Here is a 14705-nt window from a genome sequence, read left to right on the forward strand (position 1 = left end):
AAGTCCTGAGACGGAGCAAAGTACCCTTTGCATTTATAGCCCTTATGTTATGTGTGGTCTTAGTAAGCTGCACTGAAGCACAGCACTACTAGTTGGTGTCAAAGCAGAAAAAAATGCAGAGCAGCTAAAACTGCCTCCTTCATTACTAAAATCTGAAAGTGGCTTTTATGAAGACAATACCCAATTAGTATCTTTGGGATTTGTGGCCTCTCATGAACTAAAAGTGTTTTCCCCAATTTTACATTTTTATTAATTCAGTGTCAATGTTAAATATAGCACTCTTTATCTACCATTCTTATCAGTTCATTATATAGAAAGTAAAAATAATGGAGACAGAATATTGTGAGGCATGCCTGTAAATCTCAATACAAGACGGCACAGTATGGCAGATACTTGATCAGACATCAGGAATCATTACTTGGTTAATTTGTGTGAAATGAAAGTTATGAATGCAATCTCTTAAATAGCACTCAGCTAAACGGGTTATTTTTCCATTGGTAGCAACATTAACGTGTATCTTTAGTGCATTGCGGGAGGAAATGGCAAAAATGATCACAGTCATCTTCATTTTAATGCTGGAGAAACATGATGAGTGGTGAATGATTCTTAATATCATAACTGTCTATATAAAATGAGATGAAAGTGTAACTGGATAGCATTGTTCATTTTAATTCTTTCTGAGATCCATCATTCTAGCATGCTGTTTTCTCTTGCCTTCCTAATACTTTCACATTTGATCCTCGAAACATGGAGAAGTGCAACTTCAAATATTTCTGGCATGCAAATAGCTATTCCTTCAAACATCTTGAAAATCAAAGAAAACATTGTGGGCAATTTCAATAAAACAACTTGCTTAATTCAAATGTGTCTAAATATATTTTGTGTTTCCTCTCTTGTATGGTGTAAGCAGGTGTGCAATTAACTACATAAGTGCACCATACAAGTGCATAGAGAAAAGTATGTTGTGGGTGGAACGCACAACTTGATCCATGCAATCACCTAGTATTGAAAAACCACCACATTTTCTGAACAGGCAGGCTTCTTCCATCTGCTGCAGCATTCAGCTGAAAAAGCTGCAGCTGTAGCTAAATCACTCAGGAAAATCTCCATTCTCAGCACCAGTAACGACATATACCATATCTCTGCAGAATGACTGTTGTTGCTTCTGATTTGCTCATTTAGCTGTGTTGATAAGGCAGGTGATAAAACAGAAGTTCAACAAAAATATCAAAAAGCTATTCTATTCACTGATGTTTATTTAATGACCTGGTAACAATTGGTCTGGTATCATGACCAATAGGATGGGCATGGCAGGGAGTGAGCTCGCAAACTGGGAATGCTATTGATACCTGATCTTGCTCTGCGTGATTCAATTCATGTGGCTGCCTACCACATCCCAGAGAAGCTGCTATGATGCATGGAGTTCCCCAGGGGTCAGTCTCACAAAATGGAAGAGTTTTATTTGGTGGGGCTACTGGGGGTTGGTTCTTGACACCAGGAGAGCATAGGCATGGCTTAATTTCAGTGGATACCTTTTCTTCACATAAAAAGAGGTATATAAGAGGTTCAGTCATTAATTTTCAATCAAAAAATGTTCTTAGCATCCCTTGGAAATAAAAGGGGGACTTCCTGCAGTCCATTCTCCCTGGGCTGTATCTGAGTTAGTATATCTGGACCATTGCTGACAGCACCCTGACTCTCAAGGTCTTCCACTAAGAGTACTCAAGCAACTCAGATTCTGTCTGTTCCCCTCTATCCCTTATGGCTAGGACTCTTTTTCTGTTACTGAAATGAAATATTCTTTGTTTCAAACAAAGCTTATGGGTAGTACATAAATCACTCTGGCAATCATTTACATCCTGGAAGGCTACTATCATGGTCACTCCTTCAGTTACTCAACCTCAGAAAACCCAGTTCTTTCAATTTTTCTACAGTGGTCATGTTCTGCAGACCACTTCATTTTTTTTTAAAATTGATCTCCTCTAGCTACTCTCTACTCCTTCTTACAAATTTCCTAAAGAATAATGCCTTAAATATAACATGTAAATCTAGCTGAGGACCCCCAGATGATGGAAAGAAAGGAATAATTTCCTTTTGCATCTTACACACAACAGCGTATTACAAAAAAAGCAGTCCTTTTTTTCCCCTAGCAACATCAGACTGCTGACTCAGGTTTAGTCTGACATCAGCTGTAACTCACAAATACTTTTCTGCATTATTATAGCTTGCTAGTTAGTCCTCTTCATTTCTGTGCTTCCTGCTTCCTCATCAAAATATTTTGCACTTGCTTCTGTTGATTTCCATCTTTAATTTCAGACCATTGCTTTAATCTATTAAGAATTTTGATCTTCAAGTCATGAAAAGATTCTTCAATATAATTCAACCATTCCAGATTACTGTTATCCATGAATTCCACTTCTTTAGACCAAGTCATTAAAGAAAATGTTGAATGAAGCAAACTGCAGACACCTATACGACTTTGTTAAAATAAGCTGTCAGTTAGCAATCCATTAAATTTTGCATTATAGACCAACCAGTTGTGTACACTGTAGTGTTTTATTCTATTCTGTATTTCCCTTTGCTGAAGAGCCCACCAGGCCCAATATTGTGGAAAAGCCTTGCTAAAGTCAATATATGTCACACCTGCTGCTTTTCTTTATTCATTTGGCTTGTTACCTCCTCAAAGATATGACCAGATTGGCTTGATGTAATACATTCTTCACAAATCAATGTTGGAAGTATTTAATCATGTTTGTTCTCCTCTAGGTGCTTACAGATTGATTACATAATCATCTTAATCACCGTTTTTTGTTTGTTTGTTTTTGTTTTTGTTTTGCATCTTCCAGGTATTAAACTTAACCTGATAAGTCTACAGTTTCTCAGGTCATACTGTTTTTATTTTATTAATGGCAAGTACTGCATTTGACCTTCTCTAGTCTTTAGAGACTTTCTCTGTCCTTCACAAGTTCTTGAACTTAATAACTAACATTACAGAAAATGATTGGGCTACTCTTGAACTTCTTTAGGATGAATTTCAGAGGTGTCTTTACCTTGAATGCTTCTAAATTACTGTTCTAAATTATTATATATTTAATATAATTTAATATAATCTAATCTAAATATAATTTATTTAATAATAATTTAATAATAATATAATATAATATAATATAAATTATTATATTATTCTAAATTTCTTTCAGCCTAGTCTTTCTTGTGAACTGTATATTTCTCTCTGTGCTAAAGGTATTTGCACTAGTGGTCACATCAGTTACACACCAATAAACTGAAAGCAGAATTAATTCCCAAAGGTCTAATTTAATACTGTGCAGCTAACCTGGGTGTTTATCATCCTTTCATACTTATTTTTAATCCAATGACAGCATGTATTTAACAGAATGATTTTTGGCACCTCTAGTTTTCTCCAGCTGTTAAAATATGTTGTTGTGGTTTCAGTTTCTTTGAACTGCCTCCTGTGCTACAGATTTGTTTTAACTGATTTTTTTGTAGAATATTTTTGGTCGGAATTTTCTGTAATAGCTCGTGAACTGTAACCCATTAATAGCTACATTCATCATTATTTAATTAATCATTTCTGATGGTATTTTGTTTGGCCTTCTAGTAAAACAGCTGCATATCTCTAATGTTTGGGGGACAAAATTCTTCAGAAAAAAAAAGGATCCTGGGACTAAGAATGAAATTAGATCTTTGGCTGTTTATTGCCTTAATCTTTCAACATGTGCAGGAGTCAATGTGGCCCAGTGAGAAGCTGTGCAGCATATTTTTTCAAAACAATGTGGGTTTTGTGTGTGTGTTTTTGTTTGTTTATTTCTTTCTTAATGGAGACTGAGACAGAAAGCAACATCCAGATGAAGCATTTTCCCTGTGCAGATGTGTGTCCCCTAGCTGGTCAGTATAGAAGAAGATTAGGAGTAGTTTCTGCTGATGGAGGAGAACTGCCAGGATCCTGGAGCTGTCTATGTGGTTTGTAATGTGTGGAGAAATCAACAGTGAAAGTCCCACCACCCTCCTTGGGGGCAGCATGGAGAAACAAGCAAGAAGGAGGGGACAAGTTGACCAGAGGGGTTGTGGAGTCTCCATCCTTAGAGATATTAAAATCTGACTGGGGAATCTGAACAGCCTCCTGTGGCTGACCCTGCTTCAGCAGGTGGCTGGACCGGATGATCAGCAGATGTCCTTTCCTACATCAGTGTTTTGATGAAGTAGCACGTAGCCCTGTCCTTCTACTCATGTTGCAGAAGAAGCCGCACTGCATCCCTGATGAGGAGCCCACAACAGTTTCCATGATCATACCGTATTTCCTATCACACATACTATGCCCAAACTTTTGCCAATTCCAGGTGAAGTCCACTATGCTGGGTTTCTGGGTCAAAGATGATTCTTTAATTATGATTACTATTGTGTTTTGTATCAGCATGAACAAAACAAAAAATATGTATCAAAGCTATTATCATGACGTGTTAGTTACAGGCATACCCTTTGCCCTGAATACAATACTGTACACTTCAGTGTGTGCACTGTTGGGCATTTCTTCTTTCTGTTGCCCTGTTGTAAGCTGAGTGGTTGTTTTAATAAACAAGCAATTACTGGAAAATTATGTTTATCCCCAAACAGTTTCCTTTCAAGAATAATAAATCTTTTCTTAACTTTTTGTTGTATGTTATTCCTCACAAAAGCTGACTTCTTTTTCTTTCATTTATTCCTTTGGACTAGGTCCACTTCAAGCCACATGAAGAAAATAATGAATCAATTGATCAATTAGTTGGATCGATAGCTCTGTTTTGACATTCTACATTAAGCAGTAACTAATTGCCCAATTCTAAATGCTTTTAAAAACTTATCTAGGAAATCAATATTACAGTAACTACATTTTAAACAGAAGAAGGAACACAGCTATGCAGGAGGAAATGGGTGGACATAACCACGGTATTTGCCACAGCAGTAGGGTTTTCTGCTGTTTTCTTCTCTTCTTTCTCATGTCTTTTTTTTTTTTTTGGTCCTGATAGTCACTTCCATTTGTATAAGGGCAATCAATAGCTGCTCACCCAGATCTTCAGCAAATGGTCACCAGGAAATACTGGCTTTTGTGGGAGCTATCAAGGAACAAATAGTGTTACTTCCTTTTTGTACCATATGGTCTTCCTGATTCACAGTGAAATGAATGCTCAGGGAATGGGGAGATATATACAACCTTGGTAACACTTACTGACCCAGCTTACTCCAGCTTCTCCTATATTCAAACTTCATATTTGCCTTCATTCTTCATATTTTTCCACCCCCTGAGGGGTAATTATTCCTACTCCAGTGAAGTAGGGTTTCAGTCTGTTCTATGGCAAAGTTAAACACATTTATTTACCTATCTGTTCTCATTAATGTTTTCTTTCTATCATGTTCTTATCTTTTATTTTCTAATTGACATACTTTATTTTTTTCATTTATTTTTAGGTGTATTACCAGCCATTGAATGGTAACATTCAAAAAGTGTATAATGCTGATATTTTGACTTAAAAAAAAATAATCCCACAGTAGCCAGTTTTTGCATTTAGAGACCATAGCTTATGAGAACTGGAACTGTTCCAGCAGATGCTCCCCCAGCTCATAATACTCTTGTAGCAATACCTAATCTTATATGAAATTGCTGTGAACATCTTAGGCCAGAGCAGACAAAACTGATACACCATGAAGTGATTTAGTAAGTGGTGATGTTGTCTGGTAAATTAAAATTCCTGTGAAATCCTCATGTATATGAGGATGTTGCTACTGATTTGAATGATGCCAGGATTTATTCCGGCAGGTGTGAAACCTGTAGTGTTTTTTTTTGTTTGTTTGTTAGTGGTTTTTTTTTTTTTTTTGGTTGGGAGATGGGATGGGGAGGGAGACAGGGATGTGAGGAGGCTAGAGGTAGGGAAAGAAGCTGGTGAGAAAGTTTAACAAGCAGTCTAAGGACAAACCTCTTGACTGAGAGTTCCAGCACACTTGAGTGTTCATGGATGTCTATGATATCAAATTTTAGTGAGCAAGAGATGCAGGAGGCATACTACCACGCATGAGTAACATGCTGGATCTGCACCGTTCTTGAAGAGCACTTATCCCAAGAGGTAGTTCTCATAGTTCTGTGTGTAGCATGTGTGTTTTCTCATTTGTGACAGATACCCTCAACAAGTGAGCAATTCAAGGCAATTCTATATCATATGTATCATCTTCATTTAATGAGCACATCAAGATGATTTCATATGTGTGTACTGTAATAGAAGGTAAATGATCCTTTTCATTTTAGCTTTTTCAAAATCCATCATATTATACAAAATATGAGAGAGATGGAAATTGCCTATGTAATAGATTTGGACTTGCCTTGAGTAATTTAGGAATATTACATGTTGGGTTGGTTGTTGAGCTGTCTGCTGCATGCATATGTATTCATATAGTGAGTTAATTTGATAACTGGATTGTCAGGAAATATGCCCAGGAAGAATGAGAATTGAATCCCTAGAAGATACTTCAGACACAGTATGAGAACTGTTCAGTTTGATGCTCTTTGCAACTCCCTGCAGAGTTCAACAAGTTTAGTTATGGGTCCAAGTGTGTAAAGGAGCAAGGAATTTCAGTTAGGCTTAAATGAAGTCCAATATGGAGAAAAGGAAAGCTCATAGTGCAGTATGACAACCCCAGACTTTAGAGAGTACTTGAAAATTTAGTCCCCGTTTAAACACACATCAAACTGATTTCTTAGGTAAGACAGCTCCTTTGCAATTTTAAAAATCTTTACTTGTATATTGTTTGGTTGTTGTTGTTGTTTTATGCCTGCTGCTAAAATTAAATATTTATTTTAAGACAGCTGTTTGGCCTACCATATTCTTTCCCCTTGGCCACATTCTCCTGAATGGAAAAACTGCTTACCCTGTCAGGTCCAACCTGGGCATCAAATGTGGTTGTGTCTTGGAGTCCAGTCTCCAGAGCTATCTAAAAGGGAGTAACTCCAATAATGTGCTATAAAGAGGACAAAGGCAGAAGTATGGATAAAAAGCAAAGTCCAGAGTTGCCATCATAGGCATGACTTTTTCAGGACAGTCAGCTAACAGGAGAAATGGTGTACCAAATGATGAAATGATGAGTATTGTACCAGTTAAACAGCTGAATTTGAGACAGGAAATTTGAGAATTTGAGATAGTAGGAAGATAATGGAAATGACAAAAAGTAAATTAGATAAATATGCCAATAGTGTTTTTCAAACAGGCCACCCCAGCTGAACCTCAGAAAAGACTGTATTAATTTCCCAGAGATATATCATATCACCACACCATTAAAATATCTTTCCTGAATCCACAAAAATTCTTAGATCTAATTCTGAAGGACTCTTTGAAAACCACATGCCTATTTTACTAGACCTATAGATATTTAGCATTTCAGTTTAGTCAGTTGCAACCTTCAGTTCTATGTATATGCAGATAAGCTTGTTGGGATATTTTGCTAAGTATTACAATATCTATGAAGTGTCTTTTACAATGTGGTAAGTGTTGTAGAAGGTACCCTACCGTGAACTGTACAGTAACACATACGGCTCTTCATCTGTGGTGTAGGAGGAAGTCTTCCCATTGCCTACAGCGGTAAACCTCAGAGTGACCTCTGCTGATGTTTGAATGTTCTCTTTGTCCTCTAGAAGGCTGAACATTGAAAATGGATGAGGATAACTTCCCACAAATCTTTCTTGCCCTAGACAAAACAATGTATGTTGCCTATATTATTTATCATTGCTCTTACAAAGAGTGGAAAAGTCTTGACATAGTGCTAGAAACCTGGATATGAGTTCGCAATGGAAAACATTTTATGAAATCTGTTCACTCTGATCCAATTTCTTCCTGCTGTGTCTGTCGTCCTCTCATTAACCATGAGCAGCTTCCTGTGCCTGCACAAGAATCTTCATTGGTTTACATGATCCATGTGCTTTCAGGGCTCCAACCACATCATTCAACTATTTGGAATGTGCTTCTGCAGAGTAAGATGGACGCAATCACAAGTATTTTATTTTTTTCACTTCTAAGGTAGGCTTATAATAGGGGAGCCTGCATGGGAGCCAGGTAACACATTTATACTCTAAGGTAATGAATTAATTAAGAAAAAATCAACTTTAGCTTAAGGATGTTAACATAATAATTTTTCTCCCTGACCATCTTTCCTTGTTGTTCATAAATTCCCTTTTACTATTGACCCTATCATCCCCTCCTTTCATCTTAAGAATGCTGCTCGCAGACAGAACTTATCCTCGAAAGATATTTTTCCATGAGAATTACATTAAAAATGACCATCAGTGAGAGTGGCAAAAATACGTACTTCAAATTGAAATAACCTGCAGTGGGAGGTTTTAGTTTTACTGTAAAATGCTTTTCCTTGAGGGTTCCCTGATGCTCTTCAAGCTTGTATCTTTCCACATGGCAGATATATAAAGTATGTCCTACAGAAATATGAATCTTTCTGAGCAGTCCATCAAGAGTAGAACTAATAGGCCAGACCCTGGTCAACTCCCTCTAACACCACTGACTCCAGTAAGCAAACCTTTTGGATGAAATCAGCCTGATATTTTTTTATATGCACTGTTTCCTGCTGATTTTCTTGAAGGCAGAAATATGAAAAGAGATTCAATATGCTACAGTCCATAGCACCAGGCCCTTGAGACCATCAAAGTAATTAAGTAAAAGGCAGGTGCTTCTGATAATCTTGGATTTTTTTTTTTCAAAATATTACAAGTCTGATTGATAAAGGCAAACTGATACTTTCTGTGTGGCTAGACATTCTTTAATGTACTATCCTATGCAAGCCAAATGTGTCAATGTTGCATCTTTTCAATGAATTAATAATTCATACTAAACTTGTGGTCTCCGGTTACAAGTTTTTGTAAGGAGTTTTCATCTTTTGGCTAGAGTCTGGAAAGGGTCAATTCCTAGATACCTGGGGAGAATTGAAGTTATTGCAGATAAAGTTCATAATGGCTCAAAGGCTTGGGAAATTATAAGTAACATGGGAGAAGGATATAGTGAAGAGTGCAGTCAAACAAGTCAATCAAATAGACTCAAATGCAAATCCTACATCCTATTGAAAATATATGTTTGTACTTACATGACAGAAGCCTATATTCCAGGAAACAGTTATTCTGTGAAGAAACTCAAGGATACTGTATATAACCCGGCAGCAAAATCTCTTTTCATCAAGAATCAGGTATCTGCTTGAAAAGTCTATTCTACCCCTAACCATTAATCACTGGGATTCATGCAGGAACTATTGAGTGAAATTTTGGGACAGGGAGAGGAGGTCTGATCAGGGAATGACTAGTCCCTTCAGTCTCTAAAAATCTATGATTCTGTTAAAGTAAATACTCTGGTATCAAAATCTAGATTGCTTCAAAATAATGTATCTACTTATGCAAATCTCTTACAGGAGGAACAACATGAATACAATTACTTCTTCTAAGAGTGTCCAGCTGTGAATTGCTCACTGCAGTAGATGAAAAGTCTACCAAAAAAACTCTAAACAAACAAAAAAAATCAAAACAAAATGAATAAACACACCAACAAATGAAAAACAAAACAAAACAACAAAGCAACAACAACAAAAACAACAAAAAAAGAGAGGTAGTGAAGACAGCTATAACAAAGAAGTTCAATAAATATACTTTAAAAAAAAAGACTTGCATCTCATGTCTGTTAAGACCATTTTCACTGCAGGGTTCATTTGATTCTGCAGAGGCGGAACAGCTGAAGATTAAGCCTTATTCTACAAACTTGAATCACTCAATTTGATTTTAAAAGTCATTTAATCTTTTAATAAGTATTAAACATGTTCAGGTTTAACATGGAGAAATCATAATATTTCAGCATTGTGCTCTCCCCTGGATACACTCAATTGAAAGGCTGTAACCAAATATTAAAGAAAAAGCCATCACTTTCCTGAAGTCAAATCAAATTGTGTTTTGTGGTAGCAGCACATAATCAAATTGCCATTTATTTCACTGCAGAGCCTATTCTGAATTGATTGGCCAATTAAGCTATCAGTTGCTTTTTTGGCACAAATAACTGCCTTTGACTCATCTGGTTTACTGCTAAGTTCACAAGACTGTGCAAGATGCTGCACATCCTACCCTAGCCTAGATTGAAAAGTAAACTGTTGATTGCCTTAATGGTGAAGCAGAAGCCTTTGAAGTAGATGAGTACAGCTGAGAAGATGACATCCATTCCTTGCTACATCCTTTCAGATCACTAGGAGGCAACGTGTTCAAGATGAGGGTGACTCTCTGAGTACACCTTCCCCACACCCTCCCCTTGTCTCTTGCAGCAGGGCCAGCTAGACCATGTCCCTCCAGGCACCAGCACTGGTCTGCACAGTGCATCCCTGGTCACTCACTGACCAGTCAGTATTCTCCTCTACACACCCTAATTACTTGTTCTGGAGGGTAGGACATTGCCAAAATGTCGCAGACCCTGGGGTGACTTTTGAGCACTAGGGTACTTGACATCATGTGCTTTTAAAGTGGTGGCATTCCATAGACACTGCTAAGCCACAGAGTTGGGACCTTCATGGTTTTCTAACTCTCTGTATGGATTTTCTGCATTGCTAAAGGCCAGAAAAATCCAGGTCAAATTCCACTTAAATATCCCTTCTTGATGCTTCCCATCAGCTGAGACTCTCTGAAGGCCTAAGAGCAGCCCATGGGTAAAACTAGATGCAGGGGCGTAGATGGCTTTCTGGTGTGAATCTGAGCAACCATCAGTACTTCATGCTCCCTCTGCCTTGCTATGTAACTTAGCACATCCAAGGCACAGAATTTTTTTTTGGCAAGCAGGTAGTATCACCTTTCGTTAGATACAAGTTTTAGCTGAATTTTATCTCTGCTCTTTTTGAAGATGTAGTTTAACTCACAGTAACCAGCAGCTACACTGAACCTCTGTAAGGTCATTCTACAAGAAAAAAAAAAAAAAAAAAAAAGCTAATTGCTTAAATCATCTGTGAAAATGTTTCTTTCATGTGCTTTACTCTAATAGCCACATTTTTGGAAGGTTGCAGAGTTCTCTGGTTCTCTGGAGTTTTGGCAGACAGCCTTTAACAGACAAAAAGTGACTGAGAGGGTGGTGCAAAAGAAACAGTATTACCTAGAAATTAAAAGTAGTTTTATCACATATTTTTTCTTGGAAAATGCTCTGTCCTCTAGAAAAATAAATAAATAAATAAATAAACTACAAAAGCAAACAAACAAAACCAATAACTACCAAATAGCCAAGTCAGCTGGCTGTAAAACAGGTTGGGGAGAGAAAAGGAGTTTCTTTACAGCTTCTTGCTGCTATACTTACTAGAAAAGCTCTTAATTATCAGAGGAAGATTCTGAATTTTATCCTTCAGCCAAATTATTTTCTTGCAGCAAGCCTGTAGCAAAGGTAGACTTCTTTACTTGCAGTAACCAGAAGTCAGAGAGACCTTATTGTAGCTGGGAGCATAGCAAATGAGAGTCAGTGGTTCACATTGGAATACAGATTTACAGTTCTTATCAACCAGTGGACTGAACTAAGAGCTTTGGTCCTGATCCATCTTCTAGGCATGTAATCGAGATAGCTGATTAGGAAACACATCTGCTGTGTTTTCCTAAATCCCTAAAATCAGAGGAGAAATAGACCCTTACAATATGCCATTGGCAATTCAGCCAAAGACAGTTATGCACTCTGGGAGTACAGTACTTCCTGAGTGTGGAGATATCTTCTGGCACCCCAAATTTAGGACCTTCTGATTGGTGCCTAACATGAGGTAGGAGTAATCTTGACCTTTTATCCTGAATCATGCACACTCTGTATCTAGCTCTGTTAAGGAACTGCTGTGTATCCTGACATTAGGTAATTCCTGTCTCAGTTTCTAAAACTGCAAAATGATGTTCTGTGGTAGCATAAGCTCAGAAAATACCAAAGAAAAGAGAGTTACAGGTAGATATGCCAGCACAAATGGAGCTAAATTATGATTTAGTTTTAAAGTAATGATTGCATTTCTTATTTTACAAAGTCTGTTTCTGTTTAAAAACATAGTGTTGCTTCTTTTCTTAAAACAAGCTCACTTAAAATAGAAATATTTTGTTGCCATAGCAATGTTTTTCCCTTTGTAATTCTGTTATTTCAGGTTCACTGCAAACTACTCTGCATATCCAGGATTCAGAGATGGAAAAAAAAAATGCTTCAGATCATCTCCTCCATCCTTTGGACAGCATATGGTTGGTGTCTACAGCATGTATCAGAGCTGATATTTATTTATTCACGGTGTTATCTAGTGTCATTTGAAGTGACACAAATTGTGGTGAATTTAATAAAGTGCTAAATAATACAATTAAACGTATTTGTCATTATCCAAGCTCATTTTCAAATTTCTAGTGTTCTCTTTCGGCACAGATAAGAAGTCCATCCAAAAGAATTCTTTCCCACACCATCGTATTGATAGATAGTAAATATTCTAAAACTAGAGTGTATTATGCTGTGACTCTCTCCACCAACGTACAAAATTTATGTGACTGCTCTCAGAGAGAGCTTTCTGCTATCTGCCCCATTTACTTGGCTCTTGCCTCCAGAAGACCAGATTGAAGATCTAAGCACAGATTTTCATATCAGGGAGCGGCCTTACATTGAATATATTAATACATTTTTTATGCTCAGTGGCATGCAACTAGTGTCAAAATAACAGGGCCAAGACAGACATATACTACCATTACACAGAATAAAAAGATGGAAGATTCAATGAACTAATATATAAGTAGCAATGGATAAGAGTAGCACTGACTGTAGGTATACTGCTTGCAATCATGTACCATTTTGCAATGAATAGTAGGAGTTGTTTCTAATCAAATGCATTTTTTCCACTTGTATATTCCTAGCCAAAGGCACTACTTTAACATAATGTGATTTACAGTGCTGTGAGAAACCTGAAACATAGCATCACTGTCATTGTAGGAGATGAAACACACTAAGAGCTTGCTCCTCAGGGGAACAGGAGAGTGCAGCATGCCACTGACAGGCTGACTTGTTTTTTAGTCCTCAGGAGCTCCTCTACCTTATTCTTGCTTCCAAGCTCCCCTTAAAAACCACCCTACAAAATATACTGTCAAATGCACCAGCAGGGCTATTTCTACCAGGACTGGATGTCTGCATTTGAATTGTAAATCACAACCAAAAATATATCTCGGGGGCCTTGCAATGTTTACCTCAGTCACTGTTTTCCCTCCTTTGGCTTCAGAAGGAGAGAAAGTTCTAATAATAACCTTATAAACAACTCGGGCTTTAAATGTGTCAGGTAGCTGGGCTGGCAGAACACTGAGCAGCAAGTAGCTTTGTCAACAGTGTGGTGCTCACTTCACCTCAGGATTAGATTAGGAGAACTGCTTTTATTACTGGACACTTACAGCTCTCTGTTCTTTCTGTTACACCATGCTCTGAGCTACTCTATTTAAAATAACAGTTTACTTTAACTGTTGAATACGATAAATTATGATCACTGAAGCAGCACCATTGTCTTGAAACATTAAAAAAATCAGTAGGTGGGCAAGGAATTGCAGATGCCTGACAGTCTGGGTTTGGGGCTGCTGAGCTCAAAGATAAGGATGTGGTTCCTGGGATTCTCCCAAACTGATCTTCAAAAGAAGTCATGGGAGAAATTGCAGAAGAATTCACCTGGTACAGACAAATCATGAGGCTTCTCTTCTTACACTGCTGAATATAAAGCTTCCATGTTAAAATACTGTCTTTTCTCCTTAAATAAAAGTCATCTTTGAATAAGTAAAGCCTGTAAAATGAGTGCAGCTGCTTGTCCCTGACTGTAGCTGTGCTCTGGAACAGCACCATTACCAGCAAGCCTAAGTGACAGCCTCCACCTCTGCAGCAACACAGAAATCACACAGAGGACTCCTTGCTGGCAAAAAGCATGACATACTGTACCTTCTGCTAGGGCTTTGCAGTCAAAGACTGTAACAGCTTCGTCTGCCCCATGAATTCAGCACAGAAAAGGAGTCCAGCCCAACATTTCAGCATGGGTGCTTCAAGGCAGCTTCAAACCTCCCACTTATGGATCTATGGCCAACTCAGTGTCCATCTTGACCCACTACTTTCGTTCCATTACCACAAGGTTTTCCTGTTACCTGTCTCATGGAAGTACAACCATTTCCCCCCCAAAATAAGTCCGAAACTTCTGTTTTATATGAGGAAGCTGTTAAAAGATGGTGATTTCTGAGTGTGAGTAAACCAGCTAGTTCTGAAAATCATTCAAATACAAACCACGAGCTTGAACTGCACCTTCCCTTTTTTCCGTGCATGGTGCTTGACTACAGGTTACAATTGCTGGCAGAAGCACACTTCCCAAGGAAAACAAAGGCTTTGCAAAGCAAATATTCCCATGGATTTCTTATAAATATTTAAATCTTGCCTAAAGAGTGATTTTCAGAAAAAAAAAAATGCAATTGTAGAGATCACTACCATCCTCTCAGTGAAAACATCATCACAAAAATAAGTGGTGTATGCATGAAGCACTCCTACACTGTGTTAAATGAGACAAATTTATTTTACAATATAAATTCATTTTCTGACATACGGGCAAATGGAGAAGGATGCAACCAGACCAAACTCTACTGTGAAAAATGTACATGCAACACCTGCAGAAGTCATACACACTCGATGTGA

This window comes from Cygnus atratus, chromosome Z (genome assembly GCF_013377495.2).
Source record: "Cygnus atratus isolate AKBS03 ecotype Queensland, Australia chromosome Z, CAtr_DNAZoo_HiC_assembly, whole genome shotgun sequence".
Lineage (NCBI taxonomy): Eukaryota > Metazoa > Chordata > Aves > Anseriformes > Anatidae > Cygnus > Cygnus atratus.